General features: G+C 37.2%; 1 long non-coding RNA gene across 2 annotated transcripts in view; it reads right to left on the reverse strand.

Moving 5' to 3' along the window:
- LOC135200819 (uncharacterized) overlaps nucleotides 1-27,563 on the reverse strand; it is a 193,416-nt gene that overhangs the window by 46,486 nt on the left and 119,367 nt on the right. For both annotated transcript variants that reach the window (XR_010311375.1, XR_010311374.1), the window contains exon 3: nucleotides 5,313-5,384. This is a non-coding gene — a long non-coding RNA (uncharacterized LOC135200819). The remainder of the gene's footprint in view (nucleotides 1-5,312; nucleotides 5,385-27,563) is intronic.

A 27,563-nucleotide genomic window follows, 5' to 3' on the forward strand; every position in this document is an offset into this window, starting at 1 on the left:
GAGAGAGAGAGAGAGAGAGAGAGAGAGAGAGAGAGAGAGAGAGAGAATCGTTCAAAATATCATAAAGGTTCACAGTATAATTTTGAGATATGTGTAATGTATCACGTTTCTGTAAGAAAGACAGACAGACAGACTTACGAAGTACAAAAAAAAAATCATTCGCATAAAACGCGTGATAAAAATGACAACACACAGAAGCGAGGAAGAAGAAGAAGAAGTATCCTCCCCAGGCGCTTTCATGTATTTGCAGAGCAAACCTCATCCTCAAAAGATGCGTATACTAGAATATAGACGACAACGCTTGGCAAAGATTCTTTTCGTCTGTCGACCTCAGTGTGGTAGCAGTTATGAAGCCGTCCTTTCACACAGCAACAGGACGATAACTATAATTCATACAACGACAGTGATGACAGTAAAAGGAAAATAATTGTTTCATGAAATGGAATTAGTTGAAGGGTAAGTACTGATTATTATCGTGAATTAAAAACGTTAAAATAAAGCGTCAATACATTCCAAAAAGCAGCATGCTTGTGAGGTGATTGGCTTTATGTCCAAAGTAGGTCATCAAGGAAATGTAGAGTAATCCGTGATTTCATGTACATAAATATTTACCTGTATAAATTTTAATATGGACATGTATGTAATCTTTTCTACTGTATGTATGTATGTATGTATGTATGTATGTATATACGTATGTTGTATCTATGTATATATATATGATATATATATATAGATATTTTTATTTTATTATATATATTTATATATATATATATATATATATATATAGCATGAAGACGTGGAGTCCCTACTACTCACCATTGAAAGGTTAGTTCAATGGTTGACTGGTGTATCGCTCGTCTCAGGTTTACTAGGTCCGCGAATTGTTCCAAGCCTACACCCACCACTCCACCCATTTCTAGAGGGGTGCTATCATCTGCTGGAATGGAAAAATTTCTGGCGGATAAAGTTAGCGGCCAAAGCCCTGGAATCTCCGAGAAATCGGGAAGGCTATAGCCACTTCTCTGACACTAACCTAACCACAGAGGAAAAAGGTGTGTGTGTGTTTGTGTGTTTTTGTTTGTGTGTGTGTGTATCAATATAAAATATATACAAACACATTTGTGCGAGTTTGCGTGTCTGTGTGCTAGCGTGCGTTCACGCGCGCTTGCATTCCATCAAACCCACCAGAAACTCGCCCCCCCCCCCCCCCCGCCCCCATACTCAAACAACAACATGCAAAGACAGAAAGATATATCACGAACCTCCGTCAAAAATAAAACCCGAAGGAATAAAAGGCCAAATGAGATGTAATCTCCGCCGAGACTTCGCGGCACAACATATTATGATCGCCCGTTTATCCTGTGACGGAACAACCCTCCTCCTTTTAACCTCCTGACATCCCCTGGTTGGCCCTTGGCATTTATTTAGCCTTTTCATCATAGATCGAGGTTCACCAAGGTTACGTTAATGGCCGATTAGGTGAAGACCATCTTCTGTTCCTTGTTAAGCTCGACCCAAGTCCTATAAGCAAGGCCCATAGACCTTGTCCTATAGATCGTGAGATGTAAACCCAGGGAGGGGCGAGGATAATGATTATTACAGGTAAAATGTGAGAGAAGGTTGTAGTACGGTTTGGCAACATCGACAGTAACTTATAACTTCGACAACAACGATTATGATGATGGTGTGTTACCAAGCAGAACGAAGATGAAATTACGATAAACTATTCGCACGTCTTTACTGATGACAAATATGAATACATACACACATACACATTCATACATACATACATACATACATCCATATATATATATATCTATAATCTATATATATCTATGTTATATATAGATAATATATATATATTATATTACATACATATATATATATATTTATTATATATATATATATAATATATATATATATATATATATATTATATATATGTGTGTGTGTGTGTGTGTGTGTGTGTGTGTGTGTGTGTGTACACAGAGGCATCAAGTTCATTCTGTCTACTGTTACAACAAATGTCAGTAAATCAAAACCTTACAGATTTAAGACTTTGAATTTCTTATCTTATCTTTTTACTTATTCCTTAGCTGTCCATTCTGCACATACCTCTAGAGGCCAGTTTGGACTGAAAGCCAATCACTCAACGAACACCTGCATCTATTTCCTGGTAAAAAAAAAAAAAAAAACTGAGCTATTATGCATCATGGTCCTCGCCAGTTTTCTTTTGTTATTCACACGTGAGAAAGGCGTCAAACAGAGTATTGAATATCTAAACCTCTCCTTGACATATCATTAAAAAGATTAATCTTTTTATATAAGTGGTATTCTACACAGTAATCTCTCCGTGCTGTAATTCTGTAATATGCGGTAATGGGTTATATTATGAACTTTTGACCTCAGAAGCCTTTCAAGTTCGGTAGTCTCTCATCCCACCTTTCTGATACATACGCAGATAACCTGAACATGAAACTGAACTTGCCTCTAATCGGCTGCACAATCAACGGAATAACAATACGTAACTCTTCTATATCAATGACATGAGTCTAATTTTTGCGTCAGTTCGATCTAGGGCAATTACTGGATAGCCGTTTTCTGTATGCAGATGACTTTGAGACAATTTGGAACGAAACCAAAACCTATTTCGAGTCACCGCCTCCTTAGATAACTATAATTGACACGTATTGATGAGCCACAAATATTCATGGCCAATCGCTGACTGGAATTCGTATATGACCTTCCGTGCCTAGGGCACATCATCACGAAGGACCTAAGATATATACAGTTAACATCGGGCAGCGGCGTCAGTGAATACAAGGTGGTTTTGCCTTTTTAACTTCCAGAAAACCAAAAATGTCGCTGTTCCACACGTATCACTAAAAGATTTATATAGATTTTTCTTTTCTTTTTTGGCATTATGCCAATCACTGGGGCAACTAAGGACATTCAGCGCCGAAACGGAAATTTACACTATAAGGTTTCAAAGATGTAACAAGAGGAAAACCTCGCACTATGAAACAATTGTTTGGAGAGGGTGGACAGTTAAGACTGAAGAAAGAATATGAACGGAGGCACAGTAAAAGGAATGAAAGTCGTTGCAGCTAAGGGCCGAAGGGACGCTGCAAAGAAGCTTAAGTAATGCCTACATTGCAACGAATGAGGTGCACTGACGGCACTACCCCCTACAGAAAACGAACTCCAGGTAGATCCACAGACGATGAAACAACTGCAGCCCGATAACCCAAATAATTTTAAACAGTGAAGCGTGAAGATTGTTATTCTGCACCACTTTACCTTTATTACTATCAACTATTTTAATCCCCTATTGTTCGTCTCCACTGAAGGCCAGCGGCTGTTGGACGTAACTATCTCATGTTATAGGTATGATTCTGCTATTTTCATTACTGACTCTCTCTCTCTCTCTCTCTCTCTCTCTCTCTCTCTCTCTCTCTCTCTCATTTTTACCTTTTCAGTGCTGCCACTGAATATTTTGCTACCGCTTATGTTATTATTCTTAAGGTAATTACGTTCCCTATCATTATTATTAGTGTAGCACGTGCAGTGTCCGATGTACTGTAATTATATACTAATTATTATTAAGTTAAGTAAAAATGAATTTTCACGTGACAATTAATAAACGATGGTGCGGTATCTGATATGTATACATGTTACAGGCAGATAGCGAAATGAAATTAAAGCTTTTTGAGATTATGGTGGCCTTATGCCATCACGGGATCTTACTCCCAGAGCAGCCCGTAATAAAGACATTTGATCCCCAAGGGACAAGTACTAAACACGGCGAAACAGTGACTCATCTACACTGTTTCGTCGTGGTTTAGTTCGAGCACCCTGGGGGATCAAATGTCCTTAAGTGCATTTCGCTATCTGCGTGAAATTTCAGTTATTTCGTGAAATTCCTGGTTTCGCTATCTGCCTGAAATTTCAGGCAGTTCGTGAAATTCCTTGTTTTCAGGCAGTAACTGGTGAAAATCCTGGTTTCGCTACCTGCCTAAATTTCAGGGAGTTCGTGATATTTCTGGTTACGCTATCTGCCTGAAATTTTATTCAGGGAGTTCGTGAAATTCCTGGTTTCGCTATCTGCCTGAAATTTCAGGCAGTTCGTGAAATTCCTGGTTCCGCTATCTGCCTGAAATTTCTGCCAGTTCGTGAAATTCCTGGTTTTCAGGCAGTACCGGAAATTCCTGGTTTCGCTATCTGCATGCAATTTCTGGCAGTTCGTGAAATTCCTAGGTTTCTATATCTGCCTCAAATTTTAGACAAATCGTGAGATTCCTGGTTTCGCTATCTGCCCGTAGCAAACACACACACACACACACAAACACACACATACACGAATACATACGTGTACGATCTCCAAGCTGAAAATTTCACTCTTCTTCATTAGGTTCTCACAGGGAAAATTAATCTCCTATTCTTAAAAAAAGAGAGAAAAAAAATGAATTGAATAAACAGAATAAAACCTGAGTTGAAGTTACAAATCCTTCCAAAATACCCAGCGAGACCCTCCGAATACCGAGCGGATTTGGACATCCAGCTGGTGGTGGTCACAGGAGCAGCAGCAGCTGGTGGTGGTGGTGGGTGTCTTACACCAGAGAAGACAATGAATAATAAAGACTCTCATTGCGGGTTCGAGGAAAGACATCCGACACCCGACATTACTCAGTTTGAAGAAAAAAAAAAGAACGAAATAAAACAAAAAATGTCGGTGGTCTCGGTATCATGCTGCACGAGCCACGGCCCATGGAACTTTAGCCATGCCCCAGTGATGGCCTGTCTTATAGCGTTCCCAGACGCTCGATCACGGCTAACCTTAACCTTACATAAAATTAAAGCTACTGAGGCTAGAGGGCAGCAACCTAGTATGTTTGAAGATTGGAGGGTGGATGATCAACATATCAATGTGCAGCCCTCTACCCTCAGCAGTTTTTAAGATCTGAGGATGGACAGAAAAGCCATCCCAATAGTTTTCTTTTACGGAAAACTAAAAGGTGAAAAAAAAAAAAAGCAAAGCTTCAATTTAGACCTTCAAGTTATAATGACTGGGATGGTACGATTTGGGTATAATGATTTCAAAACAGCTTAAAATCCTGACTTAACGTGGAGTAACTTAGGTATATTAGACAGACTGTTTAAAAACTACATACCCAGAAATTTAGATTTCTCCAATTATCGCTGTCGAAAAACCCCATATTACTGAAATAAAGCTTGAAATAATGTTTGAGTCTCCCAAATGGAAAACAAGAAAGGAAGGAAGAAAAAAGAAAGAAAAAACAAATACGTACTTACCGAATCAGGTCCCTCCAAGGAAAATATAACAAAGATAAGGTGGTCTCGCTCGGGCCTGTATCCCACTGTGAGCTGAAAAGAAAACGTAAAATGTGTCAAGAGGGTTTGCCTTTTAAGTGATGATCGAAGTAAGCGTACCCATGGGATACAGTTCATACATAAATCTATATACGATTAAAACTTGGGTACAAACCTATAGGGTGGATGCACCGCACGAGCATACTATCTAGCAATATGCATGCAAAGGTTTTTGTTACCACACCGATTCTAATAGGAAAAACATCCGATGTAATTCAGTTCACGTAAATATCATAAAATCTAAATGAATAACAACGACACTCACATTTCAAGTTAAAAATACTGAATGCTATAAAAGGAAAACTTGCTATTATCAAGTTGATAATGGTAACCAGATTAATACTTACTAATAATATCAAACGAAGGAAAAACTGAACTGTCTTTTTATAACTAAAAGGAAAACAACCTTTGGAAAGCTGCAACTTTTGACTGTGTACAATAAAAAAAAACTGCAATGCACAGCAAGTTTACTCAGCGAGAGAGAGAGAGAGAGAGAGAGAGAGAGAGAGAGAGAGAGAGAGAGAGAGAGAGAGAGAGAGAATCTTACCCCAATGAAAAAAAAATTGCAATGTACATCAAGTTTAGTTCTGTGTGTGTGGAGAGAGAGAGAGAGAGAGAGAGAGAGAGAGAGAGAGAGAGAGAGAGAATCTTGCCCCAATAAAAAAAAAAAAAAAGTTGCAATGCACAGCAGTTATCCAGAATAGTGCATGAGGTGAACGTGTTCATTACGGGGAATGAAAATTGATGTAAGTGCCGTTCGTGTTCGCCGTCACATATCTTTATATTTGTTCTTAATTGTTCAACTTTCTCCGTCTCAAAGTTACGTTTTTTTTGCGCCGTAATAAATAAATCATTCCTAAAGCTTTTTAAATGGCAAAATATCAAATACAAGTTTAACAGTCTCTCTCTCTCTCTCTCTCTCTCTCTCTCTCTCTCTCTCTCTCTCTCAGTAACATTTTTTCCGTTGTACCAATAATTCGCAAAGCTTTATAAATATCAAAAATATTAAATTGGTTCACTGCGCAATTATTTTATTAAGACCATTTTTTTTCTTATCAGCTTTTACAGCCAACCTACGCAACTTACTTCTCGCCCTTATGTACTAGCTCAGACACACTACTGAATTTTACCACTTCCCTTTTATTCTCCATCTACATCATCCTGCTAATTTCTTCCATTCCATTGTATACTTCCGTAAGCATAGCTAACAGTCCCAATCTTCACAAAACCTTTAGTGTCGACTACCCTAATCATTGTAAATCTAACTTTGCCATTAGGAACACCATCCTGTACTTTCAAGAACCTCTTAAACCTTGCTATAGTATACAAAAGGCTACTAGGAACCACAGACACTTTATGGATGTAAAAAACTGAGGGGTCAATCAGTTTACCCATTCCTGACTAGATTGTGGCTTTCACTATCTTATCTAGTGTTTCCTAAATCAAAAATGATGGGGGGATGGTCTGCCAACACCTAAGGAGTGCAGACAATCAACTTATCATTTTCCCCTTTTGTTATGTTTCTTTCCTTTTTTTTTTACAAGCCACAATAAAGTAAAAGTATTCTACTTTAAAGTTACATCAGAATAGGTATCATAGCTTGAAATACAGGGTGTCCATAAAGTCCCAGTACCATTACAAGTATTTACGGCTTGCAATGGTACTGGGACTTTATGGACACTACCTATAACTTTACCAAATACACAAAGTGAAATAACGCTCGTACCCGCTCCAGCTGAGGCCTGGTGCCTGAAAGGGTTAATTAATCATCCCATAACAAAACACGCCACACTGACACTTCCCTGTCAGATGTGGTTTGCAGAACATTATACGAAAGGTAGTAGACATCACATGTGGTAAACATACAGACATATGTGGCAAGTAGTACGGAACTTTAAGGTTGTTTCAAGGTGACTTGAGTGGACATGGGGATAAATATATAAATATATATAAATATTCTTACTTATGAAAGGACACGATGGCATGCGAGGGAGAGCATTGCCATGCATATATCTGCAGCCGGATGTGTAGACGTGCCGGGCATCGCACATACCGGAAGATATAAAAATATATCCCTCGGTTAAATGAAGGATCTCGATTCTTCATATGCGGTGCATCTTTCCTCAGTAAAAAATAAATAAATAAATAAAAAAAAAAATAAAAAAATAAATAAATAAAATGTAAAATCTCTACACAGCCGCTACAGCATATAACCAAGGCCAAAGGCTAGACCTTGATCAAGGCCACCCAATAGATTTATCTTTCGGTGGTCTCGGTAAGATGCTGTATGAGCCGCGGCCATTAAAACTATAACCACGGTCCGGTGGTGGCTTGTCCTAAATCGTTGCTTCGGAAGCACGACTACGGCCAAATTTAACCTTAAATAAAATAACATAGCAATTTGCAGCCCTCTAGCCTCAGTAGTTTTTAAGATAAGAGGACAGACAAAGCCGACACAATAGTTTTCGTTTCAAAAACTAAAAAAGAATATCATCCTATTATCCACAAGGTCATAATTTTAAAACATATATGGCTTCTCCAAATTAATTATCTTTATTCACTTGTCGACTTAATAGGAGCGAAAATACAATAACGCAGCTTGTTTGGTGTCAATAAATATATAAACATTTCTGTACAGTAAAAATTAATTCTATTTCGGTTCAGTATAACTGAAGTACTTCGGAATATTATTTATAAAATACATACATACATACATACACACACACATAACATACACACACACACAACACACACACACACCATTATATATATATATACATATATATATATGTGTGTGTGTGTGTATTTTATAAATAATATTCCGAAGTACTTCAGTTATACTAACCGAAATAGAATAAATTTTTACTCTACAGAAATATATATATATATATATATATATATATATATATATATATATATATATATAATATATATATATATATATATATATATATATAAGGCAACAAATACCATTCAATATAGATTTCACTATGCCACGGGAAGACCTTACACTCAAGGGGAATTATAATTCACCAGTGCATTTGCTCCTAGCCAGGATGTAAACCTGGGCTTTGGTTTATATAAAATGATTGACCACACCGGCATTAGTATAAACTCTGCATACCAATTAGGTCAATATATAAGAAATCAATTGTAAAAGCCCGTCGGTTCCATAACACTTTTGAAAGGAGTTAAGAAATGATCTTTTTCATTATTTAATTATTCAGGTAAAAGTAGTTGATGCGAACTATAACTTACAACATTCAAACCTTATAAGCAATATATAATGATACTCATTCTATAAACTTCTAAACTTCTCGTTCTATAAACTTCTAAGCTTCTCATTCTATACACTAAACTTCTATGCTTCTCAATCTATAAACACCTAAGATTCTCATTCTATGAAATTCTGTACTTCTCATTCTATAATGTTTATGCTTCACATTCTATAAACTTCTATGCTTCTCGTTCTACAGACGTCTACGCTTCTCATTCTATAAACCTGTACGTTTCACATTCTATAAACCTCTCTGCTTCTCATCCTATAAAAGTCTATTTCATAGTATTCCCTCATGTCACTTCATCACCAGATACGCTCGACCTTGGCGCACGACCTTTGTGTAAGGTACAAAAGGAACACGACCTTTGTGTAAGGTACAAACGGAAATGATGCTGAGGGAAAGAAAATATTATTTCTACTATAAAAAAATAATAAGAGCATACTTTAAGAAAAATCACTTTCACAGAAAAATAAACGCGGAAACAAACAGGCTATTTTTACACGCACCTCTTCGCTTTTCAAACGAGGAGAATTAACTCGCTAACCCCCACCCCCCAGAAAAAGTCAATAAATAAATATTCAAATATCAATACTAAAGCTCACCGGGTCCACTTTAACCTTTGGCGGAGAGACAAACGGAGATATATCCCTTGTCAAGCGATTTCAGTGCTCCCTCATAGATGACGCTTCTCATTGCATCATCAATCATTGTCCAAGACAATATAAAAGACACAAATCAATAACAAGTCTAATATCAAAGCGTTAAATACCTCTCTCTCTCTCTCTCTCTCTCTCTCTCTCTCTCTGTCACGGGGAGGAGAAAGGTCATATATATATCCAAAATCGCCCCCGATCAAAACAAGTCGAGATCAAAGCATATACCAATTCATAAACACATCACAGCCATCAAGATAATGGCAAAACCTTCCATTATTTCACTCCAGCTTCCGCTGAAAGGGATTAATATATCTCTTCAGACTTGTAGGCATGGTAAAGAAAGAAAAAAAAACTGAGCGCAAGCGCACTCGTACGCGCGGGAGCGCACGCACACACACACACAAACGCACGCATTTGCATTCACATGGAAATTGTCAACGTGAGTTATACTTTCGAAAAGACTTCTAGATTTAGGTTGCGATACAGCCGCTGCCGACAGATGGCGGTGCTTTCACATCCTGGCGAAGACAGGAAAGAAAAAAAAAAATTCTGCTATTGTCTGATGACCCTAAATAGGCACAGAGTCTGTTTACCGTCACAGCCGCTGACGTCATACGGGTCAGATCTGTCTCTACTCTCCCCCTTCCAAGAAAAAAGGAAAACACAAAAAAACATTTCGCAACGAGATCTACTCTCCTCTTCCTATGAGGTCATCTACATGTGACTAATTTACACTAATGGCGACAAACCGTCTCCAGCCTTTGGTGGGAAAAATTCCGCCTACGGATTCTCTCTGTTATACACACACAGACAAGACAGACGCACGGACACACACAAAACATTATGTACATATATACATATATATATATATATATATATATATATATATATACATATACTATGATTGGTACGGCTCACGAATAACGTTCCCTTTTGTCTTGTTACCATTGAGTCTACCGAACCGTGAATGGGTATTATCTGGGATCAAGAAAGAGAACTTGGGACTACCTGTACCCTTTGCAAAAGTCGATACATTATATATGTATAATGAAAGCACTCTAGCATCTCATTCATGAAGCCACCAAAACCAGGGATGAACTACGATCATTGCAACCTGCACCAGCAATAAACATAATAACTATTTATATTGATTATGATAATGTAAATTTCTGCTCTTCAAATTAAAACGAACAACGCCATAAAACCTCACGAAATGATAAACTACCCTTTTTAAAAACTATTTATTAATCATATGCTTTTATTATACAACTTCCATTACGGGCCAATAAAACAACTTAATTCCGGACGTAACCTCAGTGCCGGATATATTTCATTTTTAAATGCAGAGACGGACGGGACTGGCGTCTTGGTGCCTACGAGGAGCGGAAGGAAAAAAAAAAAGACGACCTCATTCCTTCTCAGGTTATAAAAATAAGGAAAAACGTTTTCAGGGAAGCAATTCAAAGGCTTGGCCTCACAAGAAAAGGAAAAGTCCCCTTATCCAGCAACTGTCCAAACTCACTATAGTAGATTCACATCAACCGTGCATTTGATGTCTAGGCCAGTCACTTACGGCGCTCTTGATTGGCTGTTGATAAGCCAATCACAGGGCTGGAAACTCAGCCTCTCTCGAGGGTTCACACAGGCAGGATGTATGTTCAACCTCTCCTGAGGGATACGAGAGAGACAGAGTTTCCAGCCTGCGATTGGCTTATCAACAGACAATCAGGAGCGTCGTAAGAGACTGGCCTAGACATCAAATGCACGGTTGATGTGAATCTATTATAGTGAGTGTGGGAACTGGTAGCTCAGCAGGTGTTACAATGCCAACTCAGAGGATGATAACCTATTCAACATACAGGGGAGAACATAAAAAAGAATTAAATAAAAATGGGGGGAGGGAATGAAACAACAAACGTCGCCGATGGGTTAAAATCCATAAACCAAAAAGTGGATAGTTTTCTAAGCATAACACCGACCTTCACCAAACGTTCAAAGGTCAAAGTGACAGATCAGAGAGACTGGATCAGAAAGTCATTCCAATAAGGACGTTACCCTTCAAATATGATAGATGTACTTCAGAAGTTTTTGAAAAGCTGAATAAAGGTCTAACCTGCTTTTCAAAGACTCCTACAACAATTTCAGAGTTTTATAAGAACTATCCGGACATTCATCCCAGCGGGCTACAAAGGTCATCTTACATCAAAGAGGTGGTAAGGGCAGGTCACTAATCAGGCAAATGACCTTTAAACAAATGCAGTCCAGAATGATGAGTAAGAGGAAGCACCCTCCTATGAGTCATTATTATAATAATAATAATGATGATGCATGATGCCAAGATCGTAATTTGGAACTGAGATAAAGTTAATGCCACACAATATCGAAAACGAAATTAACTAATTGCAGTCTGCGATCTCTCTCGCAAGTCTGAGGCAAACTGGGCATTCAAAATGTCGAAAGAAGTGGGTATGCTGAACGACCCTGTCGTTAATTTACGCTGGCTTAACGCCAGCACGGGCTCTTGCTTTAGGGCAGCCTGAAACTGAACTACCCTATCAACAAACATAACTTGGAATAGAGAGAGAGAGAGAGAGAGAGAGAGAGAGAGAGAGAGAGAGAGAGAGAGAGAGAGAGAAGTACCATATCTTGAAGGCACTCATTAAACTTACTTGAAAACAACACAAGATGCCTAAATGGCTGAAGAAGAAATTCTATCAAAGAAAAACCAGAGGAGGGAGACTGAAGGTCGCAGATAAGAAGGAAAAGGGTAAGGGGCCCGAAAAGTTCCTTGAGGAACACCACCAGTAATAATGGCTAAACCAAGCGACTGCCGTGACCCCAAGGTAATTATGGGCAAATCTGTGGGCGAAATGTTTACGGAAGAACTGCTTTTTGCTTCTGGTAATCTGCTCTTTATTTCTCTCTCTCTCTCTCTCTCTCTCTAATTCGCAACAACCTTCATTGAGCTTTTGAGAAAATATGAACGCTACCCTCCTGAATCTCTGACGGTCAGAAGAAGTTCAGAACAAGTAAAGTATTCTGAGTTGTTGCTTGAAACAAACAAAGTTACGATAAACCTTGGCAGATTAAGCTGAACGCATTGTAAAAGTATGCGCAGACGAACTTTATTTCCTAATTACGTTTAATGTATGATGGCAAGAGTGCTTCATATACAATACATACATACGTACATATACATATACACATACCCATCACATTTTAATATTTATTTATATATATATATATATATATATATATATATTATATATATATATCTATATATATATATATATCTATATATATAGATATATATATATATATATATATATATATATATATATATATATAGTGAGTGTGTGAAAGCATGAATTCCATTATTTTACTTACTCAAAATAAATCTTATGTCCCAACATAAATAAAAAATAAAATGTTGAAAAGTGACTAATCGATCTCTTGTTTTAGTTAAAACACAAAAGGCATAATTTGTGAACTTGATAAAAAATGGATTCTCTGAAAGTCTTTCAAAATAAAAAAGAAAAAAAAACGCACATTCGTTTCAGAAACACTATAAAACTGACTGACTGTACCTACGAATTACCTGAGGTCAAAGCTGCCAAGGTCAGTGAAGCCGAAAACAATCTTGGGTGCCTCATGGAGTGGGATTATGCAAATAGAAGGCAATCAAAATTATTCTTAGGTTGCTACGACTTTGAAAGGGTTAGGTAATAAGCCACGGGACTATTAGCTATTCACTATCCCCCTCTTCTCTTAAAAAAGGGCTCAGCATTTAGACATCGCAGAATTCCACATTATATAACCACTCTTAAGAAAATGCTTATTAAGATGGTGATAAACTACGTTTTTATTCAATAAACAATTATATATACACACACACACACACACACACACACACATATATATATATATATATATATATATATATATATATATATATATATATATATATATATATATATATATATTTTATATATATATATTACACAAAATGTGTAGTTCAATTATAAACCCAAATGATAAATTCAATATACTACGTACACTATTATGCAAAATGAGATAATAATTATAATCAATTGTAACTGTCAACAATAAAATAAATTAAAGCAAAACTCAATCATCGTTGCATTCGGATAACAGAAACAAGATCTTATCTACTAAACGTATAGAGTTCTGATATCTCTCAAGAGTCACAAAAAAATACTTTTGAAAAATCCCTGTGACGTCACATCCGGCAACAGGTTTTTTTTTTATTTTAATGAATATCCTGTTTTCAATTAATTTTCAAGACAAGATATACTTCCCATCCTGGCAAAATTCTCTGCCACACATTGTCTTTGGTGCTATTTTATTTTCTTTGCCGAGATCTTAAATTTTCTTACTTTAACAACTGAATAGCTTTACAGATCTTTAAATAATGTGAAGACATAGCTTCGTCTATAACAAAAAACAACAGCAGGAGAGATAAAAGGGAGAGAGAGAGAGACGCCGAAGGAGGAGGACAAGATGAGAGAGGAGAGAGAGACGATAAAGGATTGAGAGAGACGAGGAGAGGAGGAGAGATGAGGAGATTGACTCTGAGAAGAGAGAGGAAGGAGGATGTAGAGAAGAGAAGTGAATTACTGTTTACCCGCCCTCTATTATTATTATCATTATTAATATTATTATTATTATATTTTGATTGAGGACCGGTTTCCAATTGTCCATATAATATTTGTATAAACAGCGATATGGTTTGGTTGGCAACCGTCTGCCAAATTATCAATAACCAACAAAACCTAATCACCAGGGGATGGAGTCAACCTAGATTCATCCAAATCCCCTCCAACGTCCTCAAAATATCTTGTTAACTCACGCGCAAAAACAAGGAAAAATCAATACCTACCAATTCAGACAATATGATTAAGCAATGATGTATTTAACTTTAGATGAATCTATGCCATTTAATTTATTCAAAAAAGGTGTTCAAAAATCAAGTTTTTTTTTTTTTTTACTTTTTTCAGTTGTTAACGCCTGCAAAATCATTTTTCTGCTTTTACAAACACCTGCAAAATAAAATTTAATGTTTCTACTAACACCTGCAAAATATTTTTTTGCTTCTACTAACACCTGCAAAAACATTTCTATGTTTTTACTAACGCCTGCAAAAACATTTTTCTGTTTCTACGAACACCTGCAAAAACATTTATATGCTTCTACTAACACCTGCAAAATAACAATTTTATTCTTCTACTAACACCTGCAAAAACATTTTTCTGCTTCTACTAACACCTGCAAAATATAATTTTATGTTTCTGCTAACACCTGCAAAAACACTTATATGCTTTTACTAACACCTGCAAAATACAATTTTATACTTCTACACTATTAGGTTTCTGCTAACACCTACTTTATAGCTTTTACTAACACCGCACTTACTATAATTTTATACTCTAACACCTGCAAAATACAATTTATACTTCTACTACCTGCAAAATAATTTTGTTTCTGCTAACACTGCAAAAACACGTTATAGCTTTTCACACTGCTTCTACTAACACCTCAAAATAAATTTTTAATATACTTCTTTTACTAACACCTGCAAAATACAATTTATATGCAAAATATTTTATACTTCTACTAACACCTGCAAAATACAATTTTATTCTTCTACTAACACCTGCAAAATACAATATTATGCTTCTACGAACACCTGCAAAAGACAATTTTATGCTTCTACTAACACCTGCAAAATACAATTTTATTCTTCTACGAACACCTGCAAAATACAATTTTATACTTCTACGAACACCTGCAAAATACAATTTTATGCTTCTACGAACACCTGCAAAATACAATTTTATGCTTCTACTAACACCTGCAAAATACAATTTTATGCTTCTACTAACACCTGCAAAATACAATTTTATTCTTCTACTAACACCTGCAAAATCAACTATTTATGCTTCTACTTTTAACACCTGAAAAATACTTATTTTAACGTCTACGAACACCTGCAAAATACAATTTTAAAATGCTTTGACTAACACCTGCCAAAATACAAATTTTATACTTCTACTAACACCTGCAAAATTACAATTTTAAAAATAATTCTACTAACACCTGCAAAATACAATTTTATGCTTCTACTAACACCTGCAAAATACAATTTTATACTTCTACTAACACCTGCAAAATACAATTTTATACTTCTACTAACACCTGCAAAATACAATTTTATTCTTCTACTAACACCTGCAAAATACAATTTTATTCTTTACTAACACAAACTGCAAACTACAATTTTATTTTCTACTAACACCTGCAAAAACTATTTTATACTCTCTACTAACACCTGGCAAAAATACAATTTATGCTTCTTTTACTAACACCTGCAAAATAAAAACCAATTTTATACTTCTACTAACACCTGCCCAAAAATACAAAATTTTTATTCTACTTTAACACCTGCAAAATACAATTTATTCTTTCTACTTTAACACCTGCAAAAACAAATTTTAATTTCTTCTACTAACACCCTGCCCCCCCCCAAAAATAAAAAACCAATTTTATGCTTCTTTACTAGAACACCTGCAAAATACAAATTATTCTTCCTTTTACTAACACCTGCAAAAAATACCAATTTTAATGTTTCTGCTTAAACCTGCAAAAACACTTTATATTGCTTTTACTAACACCTGCCAAAATACAATTTATACTTTTCTAAAAACTAACACCTGCAAAATACAATTTTATACTTCTACTAACACCTGCAAAATACAATTTTATTCTTCTACTAACACCTGCAAAATACAATTTTATTCTTCTACTAACACCTGCAAAATACAATTTTATTCTTCTACTAACACCTGCAAAATACAATTTTATTCTTCTACTAACACCTGCAAAATACAATTTTAAATGTAACTTCCTGTTCTACTAACACCTGCAAAAATACAATTTTATGTCCTCTACTAAACACTGCAAAAATACATTTTAGGGCTTCTACTAACACCTGCAAAATACAATTTTATACTTCTACTAACACCTGCAAAATACAATTTTATGTTTCTGCTAACACCTGCAAAATACAATTTTATGCTTCTACTAACACCTGCAAAATAACAATTTTATACTTCTACTAACACCTGCAAAATACAATTTTATGTTTCTGCTAACACCTGCAAAAACACTTATATGCTTTTACTAACACCTGCAAAATACAATTTTATACTTCTACTAACACCTGCAAAATACAATTTTATTCTTCTACTAACACCTGCAAAAACACTTATATGCTTTTACTAACACACCTGCAAAATACCAATTTTAACTTCTTAAAATAACACCTGCAAAATACCAAATTTTATTCTTCTACTAACACCTGCAAAATACAATTTTATTCTTCTACTAACCCCTGCAAAATACAATTTTATGTTTCTGCTAACACCTGCAAAAACACTTATATGCTTTTACTAACACCTGCAAAATACAATTTTATACTTCTACTAACACCTGCAAAATAATATGTTATGTTTCTGCTAACACCTGCAAAAACATTTCTATGCTTCTACTAACACCTGCAAAATATAATTTTGTGCTTCTACTAACACCTGCAAAATACAAATTTATGCTTCTATTAACACCTGCAAAATACAATTTTATGCTTCTGCTAACACCTGCAAAAAACGCTGTTTCAACTAACACCTGCAAAAAATTTTGTTTCAACTAACACCTGCAAAATACAATTTTATTCTTCTGCTAACACCTGCAAAAAATGCTGTTTCAACTAACACCTGCAAAAAATGTTATGTTTCAACTAACACCTGCAAAATACAATTTTATGCTTCTGCTAACACTGCAAAAACATCTTTAATATTTCTACTAACACCCGAAAAATACAACCTTATGCTTCTGCTAACACCTGCAAAAATATTTTTCTGCTTCTACCAACACCTGAAAAAAAAAATTATGCTTCTACTAACACCTACAAAAATACTTAACACGCTCCCATAATTCCTAACTTCAATATAACACAAACTTCTAGATGAACACAACACCCAAACATCCCACGTTGCAAGCAACGAACTTTTCGATAATCTGTTCCAAAACATTTGAGAGAGAGTTCGGAACTAATGTTCATGATGCTGTTGAGGACACGCAAGTCCTTCACGGTATGTGGCATAATCAGCCTTGCTTATGTGTGCTCTCTAGTCTTGGTCTATTTTTATATTGTGTACAGAGAACCGAATTTGTCCGTGGTGATACCTGTATCTTTAGGTACTGGTGTTCCTACACATAAGAATAGGTGATACCTGTACCTCTCGGTACGGATGTTCCTATAAACAAGAATAGGTGATACCTGTACCTCTCGGTACGGATGTTCCTATAAATAAGAATAGGTGATACCTGTATCTTTCGGTACTGACGTTCCTATACATAAGAATAGTGATACCTGTATATCTCGGTATTGATGTTCCTATACATAAATATAGGGTATAGGATTTAGGCAAAAGGCCTCAGCGCTGAGACAGAAGTTGACAGTAAAATAGTTTGAAATGTGTAACAGGAGGAAAGCCTCGCAGTTGCACTGTGAATCAATTGTTAGGAGAGGTTGGAAAGCAAGTCGGATGAGAGAGAATATGAACGGAGGTACAGTGCAAGGAATGAAAGGGGTTGCAGCTAGGGACCGTATGGCTGCAAAGAACCTTGAGTAATTCCCACGGAGCACCGCATGAGGTGCGTTAACGACACTACCCCCCCAAGGGGACTATACATAAGTTTAGTCAATTCTCTATACAACGTTTCTGGTCATAGTTAGGTGGCCATACTCAGACGAAATTAACATCATTTCATCACCTGGAATACGACTGTCCACATCCACAAGGAAAAAAAAAGAATGAAAAATTTGTATGTTACTAAAGAGAAAAATCAAAGCAACAGAGGAGAATTGTTGTAGTTACCAGTAAACAACGATGTTTTTATGTACAGACATGAATAACTGGATGATAGCAAATCAGTTGATGCGCACACAGGAAAAATTTGGGCATAAATAGCATGGAGTCTCAGAGCAGCACTTCAGAATTAAACTTATGAGTGTCAGCACCAATTATTATTATTATTATTATTATTTTTTTTTTTTTTTTTTTTTATCACAGTCCTCCAATTCGACTGGGTGGTATTTATAGTGTGGGGTTCTGGGTTGCATCCTGCCTCCTTAGGAGTCCATCACTTTTCTTACTACGTGCGCCGTTTCTAGGATCGCACACTTCTGCAAGAGTCCTGGAGCTACTTCAGCCTCTATTTTTTCTAGATTCCTTTTCAGGGATCTTGGGATCGTGCCTAGTTTTCCTATGACTATGGGTACAATTTCCACTAGCATATCCCATATCCTTCTTATTTCTATTTTCAGGTTTGAATTATTATTATTATTATTATTATTATTATTATTATTATTATTATTATTATTATTACCTTCAAAATGACTGCCCCACCTGAAAATAATGCACTGAAAATAATGAAAGACTTATCCTGGTCAGTGTGATACTGTGACACCTCATCGGAATAAAGAAGTTGATGTATCGTAGATTTCCAAGGACCGAGCAGCTCAAATGATTAAGGTCAATTTAGTTGCGCTACAAATTCCAGATCTAGCATCCATCCAGGTGCAGCAACGACATAACTTTCTACTTTTTCTAACATTTCTCCAGAATAGATCAGTACCAAACTTGCCTACCAGGTGGAACTGTTCTTGGATGCTACGCAGATCATGAAGTAATGCAAATAGTGCATTTTCGAGAGTTAACTTTACTGTCACCAAATGAAATCTCACTGAGAATCTGCTAATATTTTCTGAGCGCTGCCTTGCATCAAGGACGTGAAAATAAAGAGACTTCTCCCGCATTACATCAGAAACTGCACACGAGAGACGTTCCTCAATGATGACCACGTCCAGCCATCCGAAACTTCATTCCAAAAGACCAACCTCAGAAGCAGAACCTTCGAAAGGTTCGACCTTATCCTTCGTCCAAAGGAGACGGCGGCCAGGGGAAGGATATTTCAGACACGGTATGAGGAAGTGGGATGTCTCCCTCCGCTGGTTGAAAGGAACTTCCTGTTGTAACGGAATGCTTATATATAATAACCTCGGATCCTTAGAGCATAAGCATCAAATTACTTTTATTCGTCACAACTTAAATGTTTTGTATTCTTGCCTTGTTCCTTCCTCATCCTCAATTCACAAAAAATGACTATGAAAAAAAATTCTCTCTCTCTCTCTCTCTCTCTCTCTACTCATATATATATATATATATATATATATATATATATATATATATATATATATATATATATATATATATATATATATATATATATACACACACACACACAGAGAAAGAATAAGTTTTTTTATATGTATATATATACATATACATATTATGTATATATAAAATGTGTATATGTGTATGTATGTATGTGCTCGTATATACATACATACATACACATATATATACATAATGCGTTCAACACAACGCTACTTTGCGCAGTTGGTTCATTATGCAGCTCAATGCAAATCGCTCAACACTTGAGTTCTCAAGAAACATTCAGTGTTGTCCGCAATTTCCTTTGACTTTTATTTATGAAGAGGCGGACTCGTGATTACTGGGGCTTACAGAATAAATTCGTCTAGATACAATAAAAAAAATTTGTATTGAATTGTCTCAGTCGCCGAGTTCGACACAGCAGTGAGCTTGACGAATTGTTGAATTGTTTATAAAACGGATGCCGCAACCGCAGACTGGGATTCTCTGTCTGTGTCTGTCAGTGGGTGGGCTTTGTTTACTCGAAACCCGAAATTGCTTGTACACAGCACCTGATTGTCCTCGAGAGAGAGAGAGAGAGAGAGAGAGAGAGAGGTAACGTCATTTGCCTGTAGCGTTTTAAATATCTGAGGAATGCCGTCAAACATTCTACATCTCACATTGTTAACAAACTGCGAAGAATTATTACAACTTCAGCCATCCCAGAGTGATTAGATATTGCTTGATTGAAGAAGTCTATTTTTCCTCAGAAAGAGTCTGTTCATAAACATCCTTAAAGATGAAGATAATGACGATGCTTATAGCCATGAACACAAAATAATTCGGATTACTACAGGATATTAAGGCCCTTCTGTTACAATACGTTTAACGTAACAATATGCGACAATCCAGCATACTCACTTCTTCCATATAGTTCAAAATTATACTGATCCTTTCATCATACAAAAAAAAAAAAACAGAAATACATACATACATACATACACACACACACATACACACACACACATATATATATATGAATGTTTTTTTTACTGTAATACAACAATATAATTCGAAAATAAAAGGCCCATAAAACACTATTTCAACGTTGCAACCATAAACTCCGAGCACATCCTTCTGTGCTCCTGATCACTGGTAAATATTTTACCAGCGATCAGGAGCGCAGAAGGAAGTGCTCGAAATATATATGGTTGCAACGTTCAAATAGTCAAATAGTGTTTAAGGCCTTTTATCTTCAATTATATATATAATAATATATTATATATATATATATATATATATAAGATATATATATATAGATAGTATACATGCAGTTCGTAAATATAGTATAATATATAGTTATATATACATACCTACATAGTTACACCAAAATATCTCTGCATCAAGAAGAACCAGGTTTAATTCCCGGGAGATGCGGAACGCTTTAGTCACGTTTTCATTAAATTCAATTGTGCAGCTGTTATAATGTGCGGGCGATTATGTACTGGTAGCTAAAGAGACGACCCATAAAGTCTACTTATAAAATCAGCTACATTACGGATTTTGGGCAGACTAGCTTAGCAGGGAGCTTTAAACATTTTCTCGCTTAATTTCATTTTGTTTTGCTGATCTTTCTCTCTTTCGCGTCTCGTGACTATGACATCATCTAGGATGTGTGTGTGTGTGGTGTGTGGGGGGGGACATTTGACGGGAAAGTGAAGAGTTGTCAAGCATTTGGAGATGGAGAGGGAGAGTGGGAGGGTATGGGAGGGGGTGGGAGAGAGGGAATTCTAAGTGGGGAGGAGGAGAAAATGAAGGCTTGTTATGTTGACCTTGTTAAAAGGATTAAACAGGAGGTCTTCTTAGGCGAGGTATGGGGGAGGGGGATAGAGATGGAACGGGGGTTGAGGGAAGGGGAGAGAGGATGGGTGGGTGGGGGAGACATGTGTGACAAAGACGTGTGAGGAGGCACTTGTTTGTTTTCGCGTTTATATGTTTTTTCAGGGACGAAGGTGACATGACACTGAGAGAAGTGCTATGACGAAAGAGCGTTGTTGTTGTTGTTTTCTTGCAATTCCATCCTTAGCCTTTTAATCATCCCGGTCATCATGGCCGTCCTCGCATTACTGATGGTCATGGTGGTAATGATGTCAGTTATGGTCGCAACAGTAGTAGTAGTAGTAGTAGTAGTAGTAGTAGTAGTATATAGTAGTGCTGCTTCAATGGTGTTGGCAAGGACTTTCTTAACGCGAAGGTCGTCAGAATGATCGGCCTCACTTATGCATTTATTTGGCTCAATTCCGATTTATAGACGTCCCACAAATCCCAGCGACCTGGGCAGTCCGACCCTCTTGTGAGATGGACGTTTACAGAAATTACCACTGACTGTCTCCCCCCCCCCCCCCCCCACAACCCCCATCCGCGCTCTTCGTGGTTTCCCATCCGTACTGACTACTGTTTCCCACCTGCTCTCTTTCTTATCTCCCACCTGAAATCTCGGGTATTTCCCATAAGCAGGTGAGGCAGTCTCTTAAACGAACCCTTTCTCGTCTCCAGTCTTCCCGTATTTTATCAATTGCTCTTATGAAGACCTAGCATGGCAAAACTGTTGGGAGAAAGCATACGTATTAATAACATTATCTCTTTTATTAAAGAAGCTGGTCTTCTCAAATATATCTGACAGCTGTTTTGTCTTAGTACGTACATTTTTTAATAGTTTTACTGTTATGTGATCAATCACAATTCTTTTTATCGGAATATTATTTTTATTTTTATCAGAAATTTATTTTATTTTTTAAATCAAATCTATATGTCTCTCATAAAAATAAAGTTATATTAAATTTTGTATTATATATTACAAAAGTTAAAAGATCACCTTAAGTATTCGGCGTCGGTGACCCTGGTAGTTGTGACGCCAGATAACTCACAATCAATCAATCAATCAATCTTATGAAGACCCCAATGCACCCTCTTTGCTTCCCAACTGCCATTTCCTTCCCTACATGCAATCTCGTCTCCTCAACCATACGGAAACAATCCCTTCCCTTGCAGATTAGGAAAAAAAAGTTAAGTATAACTTAGTTTTACCAGACCACTGAGCTGATTAACAGTTCTCCCAGGGCTGGCCCGAAGGATTAGATATTTCTACGTGGCTAGGAACCAATTGGTCACCTAGCAACAGGACCTACAGCTTATTGTGGGATCCGAACCACACTATATCGAGAAATGAATTTCTATCACCAGAAATAAATTCCTCTGATTCCGCGTTGGCTGACCCGGGATTCGAACTTCAGACCACCGGATTGGCAGCCGCTAAAACCACTCTTCCACCGAGGAACTATTTGCAGATTAGAATAGAATAGAACAGAATGTAAAATTTAGGTCACTGGCCAAGCGCTGGGTTACCTATTGGGTCATTCAGCACTGAAAGGGAAATCGACAGTGAGAAGGTCTGAAAGGTGAGACTGGAGGAAAATCACAAAGCAGCTGCACTATGAAACGATAGTTAGGAGAGTGTGAGGAATGTAAGATGGAAGAAAGACTATGAATGGAGGTACAGTAAATGGAATAAAAGAGGTTGCAGACTGTAGTACATCATTTCGGGAAATCGATGTCTCTGGGGCAACTGTAGCAAACGTCAAAATGCAGCACTCAAGTCTGAGAGAGAGAGAGAGAGAGAGAGAGAGAGAGAGAGAGAGAGAGAGAGAGAGAGATCCTCCCTTCTATTCAGCTTTTTTTTCACGTAGTATTTCAGTCACCTCTTTACTTATCGACTTTTTTTCAGGCAATAGTCTTGAACATGACGTATGTCGTTAATTACTTCCAAATAGAAAATTACGTTTTTAGTTTCATTTGTTTGGCTACACTTGACACACTATGTTGCTTTTTTGTGGATTATTCAGACAGTTTTATCTAAAGGTTTATCATTTTTAGCGAAAGTGAACTATAAAGACGTGTCACTACATAAGCACATTTATCACTGATAAAGCACCATTGTCATTATCATTGCTATCATGAGATAGTAGTAGTAGTAGTACTATAGTAGATTCACATCAGCCGTGCATTTGATGTCTAGTCCAGTCCCTTACGACGCTCCTGATTGGCTGTTGATAAGCCAATCAAAGGGCTGGAAACTCTCAGTCTCTCTCGAGAGTTCACATAGGCAGGACGCATGTTCCACCTCTATTGAGAGGATACTTTTGAAAGACGTATCCCTCAGGAGAGGTGGAACATAGATCCTACCCATGTGAACTCTCAGGAGAGACTGAGAGTTTCCAGCCCTGTGACTGCTTATCAACAGCCAATCGGGATCGTCGTAAGGGACTGGCCTAGACATCAAATGCACGGCTGATGTGAATCTACTATAGTAGTAGTAGTAGTAGCAGCCGTCAGCAACTGCGTTTATTCACCCGCATTCAGATGCAAAAACCTTTCCTACTTTTTATTTAGACCACAGAATGCACGGATGTTACGGTTGCATCATTTCTGAGCTGCACCAGACGGTGGTCCCTTTGCCTTTGATAATTGGCTTCTGAGAACCCGAAGAAATGGAGCAGAAACTGAAGGTTTTCTCCACGTCTCTCTCTCTCTCTCTCTCTCTCTCTCTCTCTCTCTTTTTTTTTTTTTTTTTTTTTTTTTTTTTTTTTTTTTTTTTTTTTTTTACTTTTTTTTACTGCATACCTGTTGTCCCTTCGATAACGCTGGAAATGTACGAATACGGTAGGCGACTGCGTCAATATGGGAACAGGTTTCAATTTCAATGATCAAACACACATCTACAGCTTATTTTGAAATGGAATGGAACATAAAATTTAGGTCAAAGGCCAAGCAGCTGGATGGATCTATGAGGTCATCCGGCGATGAGAGGTAACTTAAGATTAAAAAGTTTTAAAGCTGCAGTAGGAAGATACCTCGCAGATGCGCTATGCAACAATTGTTAGAATAGGGTTGACAGTAAGATGGAAGAAAACGGAGGTACAGTAAAAGGAATGAAAGGAGTTGCAGCTAGGACACATACAGACGCTGCAAAGAACCTTAAGTAATTCCTACAGGACACTGAGTGAGGTGCACTGACGGCACTAACCCCCCTACGAAGAAGTTGCTTGTTTTCCAGATATGGGTCTCTCACTGCAAAACTTTCTTCCCAAAATCCTAATCTCATTCGATACATTTATACTCAATCTGATCTTTTTCTAATAATTCAATGATTCCTATAGACGCGTAAAACGTCAAAGTCAGCGAACACAATTAACGAATACCCGTTTAAAGGAGGGTTCGAAAAAACGAACGTTGTGTGCACATCTAACCTGAAGACCCTGACATTTTTTATCACTCGTCTCATCACAGCAAACTGTCCGTCGTCACGTCAGCATAGGTATATACACACGCATGCGCGCGCGCGTGTGTGTGTGTGTGAGTGTGTACATACTACACATACTTATGTGCATTATATATTCACATAGCCACATCTATCCTATTCGAACGAAAAGTATCTAGTACAACGAACAGCCTGGTACTTACTTACTTTCAAAATGAGTTGACTTTGCTTCTCTCGCAAAAGTAGCGCATCGCAGAAACTGGTAAAGTATTTTAGACAACGTTCTCAGAAGTGACTTGGCTTTAAACCAAACCCATTCCCCAAGCTGCTTTATACACTGACAGTGTATAGAGTTTATAAATATAAAAACAGCTCTTGATTCATATTCATGGTTCAAGTCTTTGGAAGGAAGCCGTCTGTCATTCTTTACCTTCAAACACTAATGCAAGTTTGAGAGCCATGAGACATATCTGCCTTACATAAAGATAGAAGCCTAAATAACAATTCAAATCGTCATTCCGTCACTCCTTAGTTCCTCTCTAGACGAGTGGGTCCCGTATTCGACTACCAATCTGGTAGTCAGAGTTCGCCTCCCGCGACCGCGAGCGTGGAATCAGAGGAATGTATTTCTGGAGATTAGACATTCATTTCTCGATGTAATGTGGTTCGGATCCCACAATAAGCTGTAGGTCCCGTTGCTAAGAAACCAATTGGTTCCTACCCAAGTATATAAATCTAATCCCTCGCGCCAGCCCTGGGAGAGCAGTTAGTCAGTTCAGTGGTCTGGTAAAACTAAGATATACTCAACGTAAGTCCTTACAGTGGCTTCGCTCACCTCAGTGTAATAAGCAGCGATTTGGGCCCATTCTGTGAAAATCCCATTATGCCTCAGCTGAACAAGGAGGTAACTTTATATACCAGGTAGCTACTTGACTGAGGTGGTCGCACATCAGACGGAAAAGGCCATGAAGGCTAATAAACTCACTACGAACAGTTCTTGTTGAATACCAAGAGGGCAGAGCCTTCTGAACCCTCCCCCTAATCATCTCCCCTCCCATCGCCTATGAAGGATGATGCATGTATGTATGTATACGTATGTATGTATGTATGTATGTATGTATGTGTGTGTGTGTGTGTATATATATATATATAGATGGGTAAAGGAGGAAAAAGCGATCAATATGTGATGAGAAAAAACATTGATCATCGCAAAGAACAAAAAAAGCTGCACATAAGAATAGAAACCTTTAACCTTACTCACAAGGTCACGCTGACCGCGAATTAATGACAATGGGAAAATCTGTTAGCATTTCCTTTGTGTCTGAAGGCGCACCAAAATATCCGCTTTCGCGTGTTGGTACATGCAATTATACATTCATATTCGAATATATATAAAAAAAATGATCTTACATTATAGATATAATATATATATTAATATATATATATAGATATATAGTATATATATATATATATATATATATGAATGTCTGTATGCATTTGAGATCGTGGACGACCACTCTGGTCTAGAATGTCGTTGTTAAGAGAAAAAAAATAAAATTATCGACTTGTACAAAAAACCGACAAGTGGAAACTTGCCCTTCAAGGAACAATAATGTGGTTGTTACTGCAAAGAAGGAAGAACTGGAAAATTCAGCCTTTGAATTAAAAGACAGGCCGAACGGTTCAATTAGAACTTTAGGAATGAAGTACGATATACAAAAACATATTTTTCATACCATGGACGTTACGTGCTCATGTTAAATAAAATGGTGTGTGTGTGTGTGTGGTCATATTCATTTAATTTGATTTGGGCATTTTTTTTCAACGTTCTATTTTAATTTTTACAATACTAAATTTGGGGATTCCCTCTTCTTTGCAAGAACAACCAACACATCCTTTTTTCTTATCACAATAGAAGCAGGGCAGTTTTCTCTCTAATTAGTTGTGTGCTTCTCTGGTTTTTATTCTTATTTATTTATTCTTTAATTGACAACATCTAAACCAGCGCGATCGTACGCGACCTCATAGAGCCCGTGTTTGTTTGTATGGTGTTTTTACGTTGCATGGAACCAGTGGGTTATTCAGCAACGGGACCAACGGCTTGACGTGACTTCCGAACCACGTCGAGAGTGAACTTCTACCACCAGAAATATACATCTCTAACACCTCAATGCAATGCCCGAGAATCGAACTTGCGGACAACGAGGTGGCACGCCATCACCATACCGAGCACGCCACTGAGGCGCTATATATAGGACATGGAATTGGTTTTTAACCCCAGTGTCCCTCTGAAGAACGACGCACAGACACGGCGGTGACCTAGAAGTCATTTGACACCAGATGCCGAACGGATCGGAAAGAACGCAAGAACGCTCTCAGAGAGAGAGAGAGAGAGAGAGAGAGAGAGAGGTAAACTTTCCTGAAAATCGTATCGTTTCCGGTGGAGGGAGACAGGGAGTTATTGGATTGGGGGGGATGGGGGATTACTACGATGTGATTTACTGGAAGTGAAATAAATTTAGGCCAAAGGCCAGGCTCTGGGACCTATGAGGTCATTCGGTGGTGAGATGGAAATTGAGAGTAAGAGGTTTGAAAGGGGTAACAAGATGAAAACCTCGCAGTTG

This window comes from Macrobrachium nipponense, chromosome 27, assembly GCF_015104395.2.
Source record: "Macrobrachium nipponense isolate FS-2020 chromosome 27, ASM1510439v2, whole genome shotgun sequence".
Lineage (NCBI taxonomy): Eukaryota > Metazoa > Arthropoda > Malacostraca > Decapoda > Palaemonidae > Macrobrachium > Macrobrachium nipponense.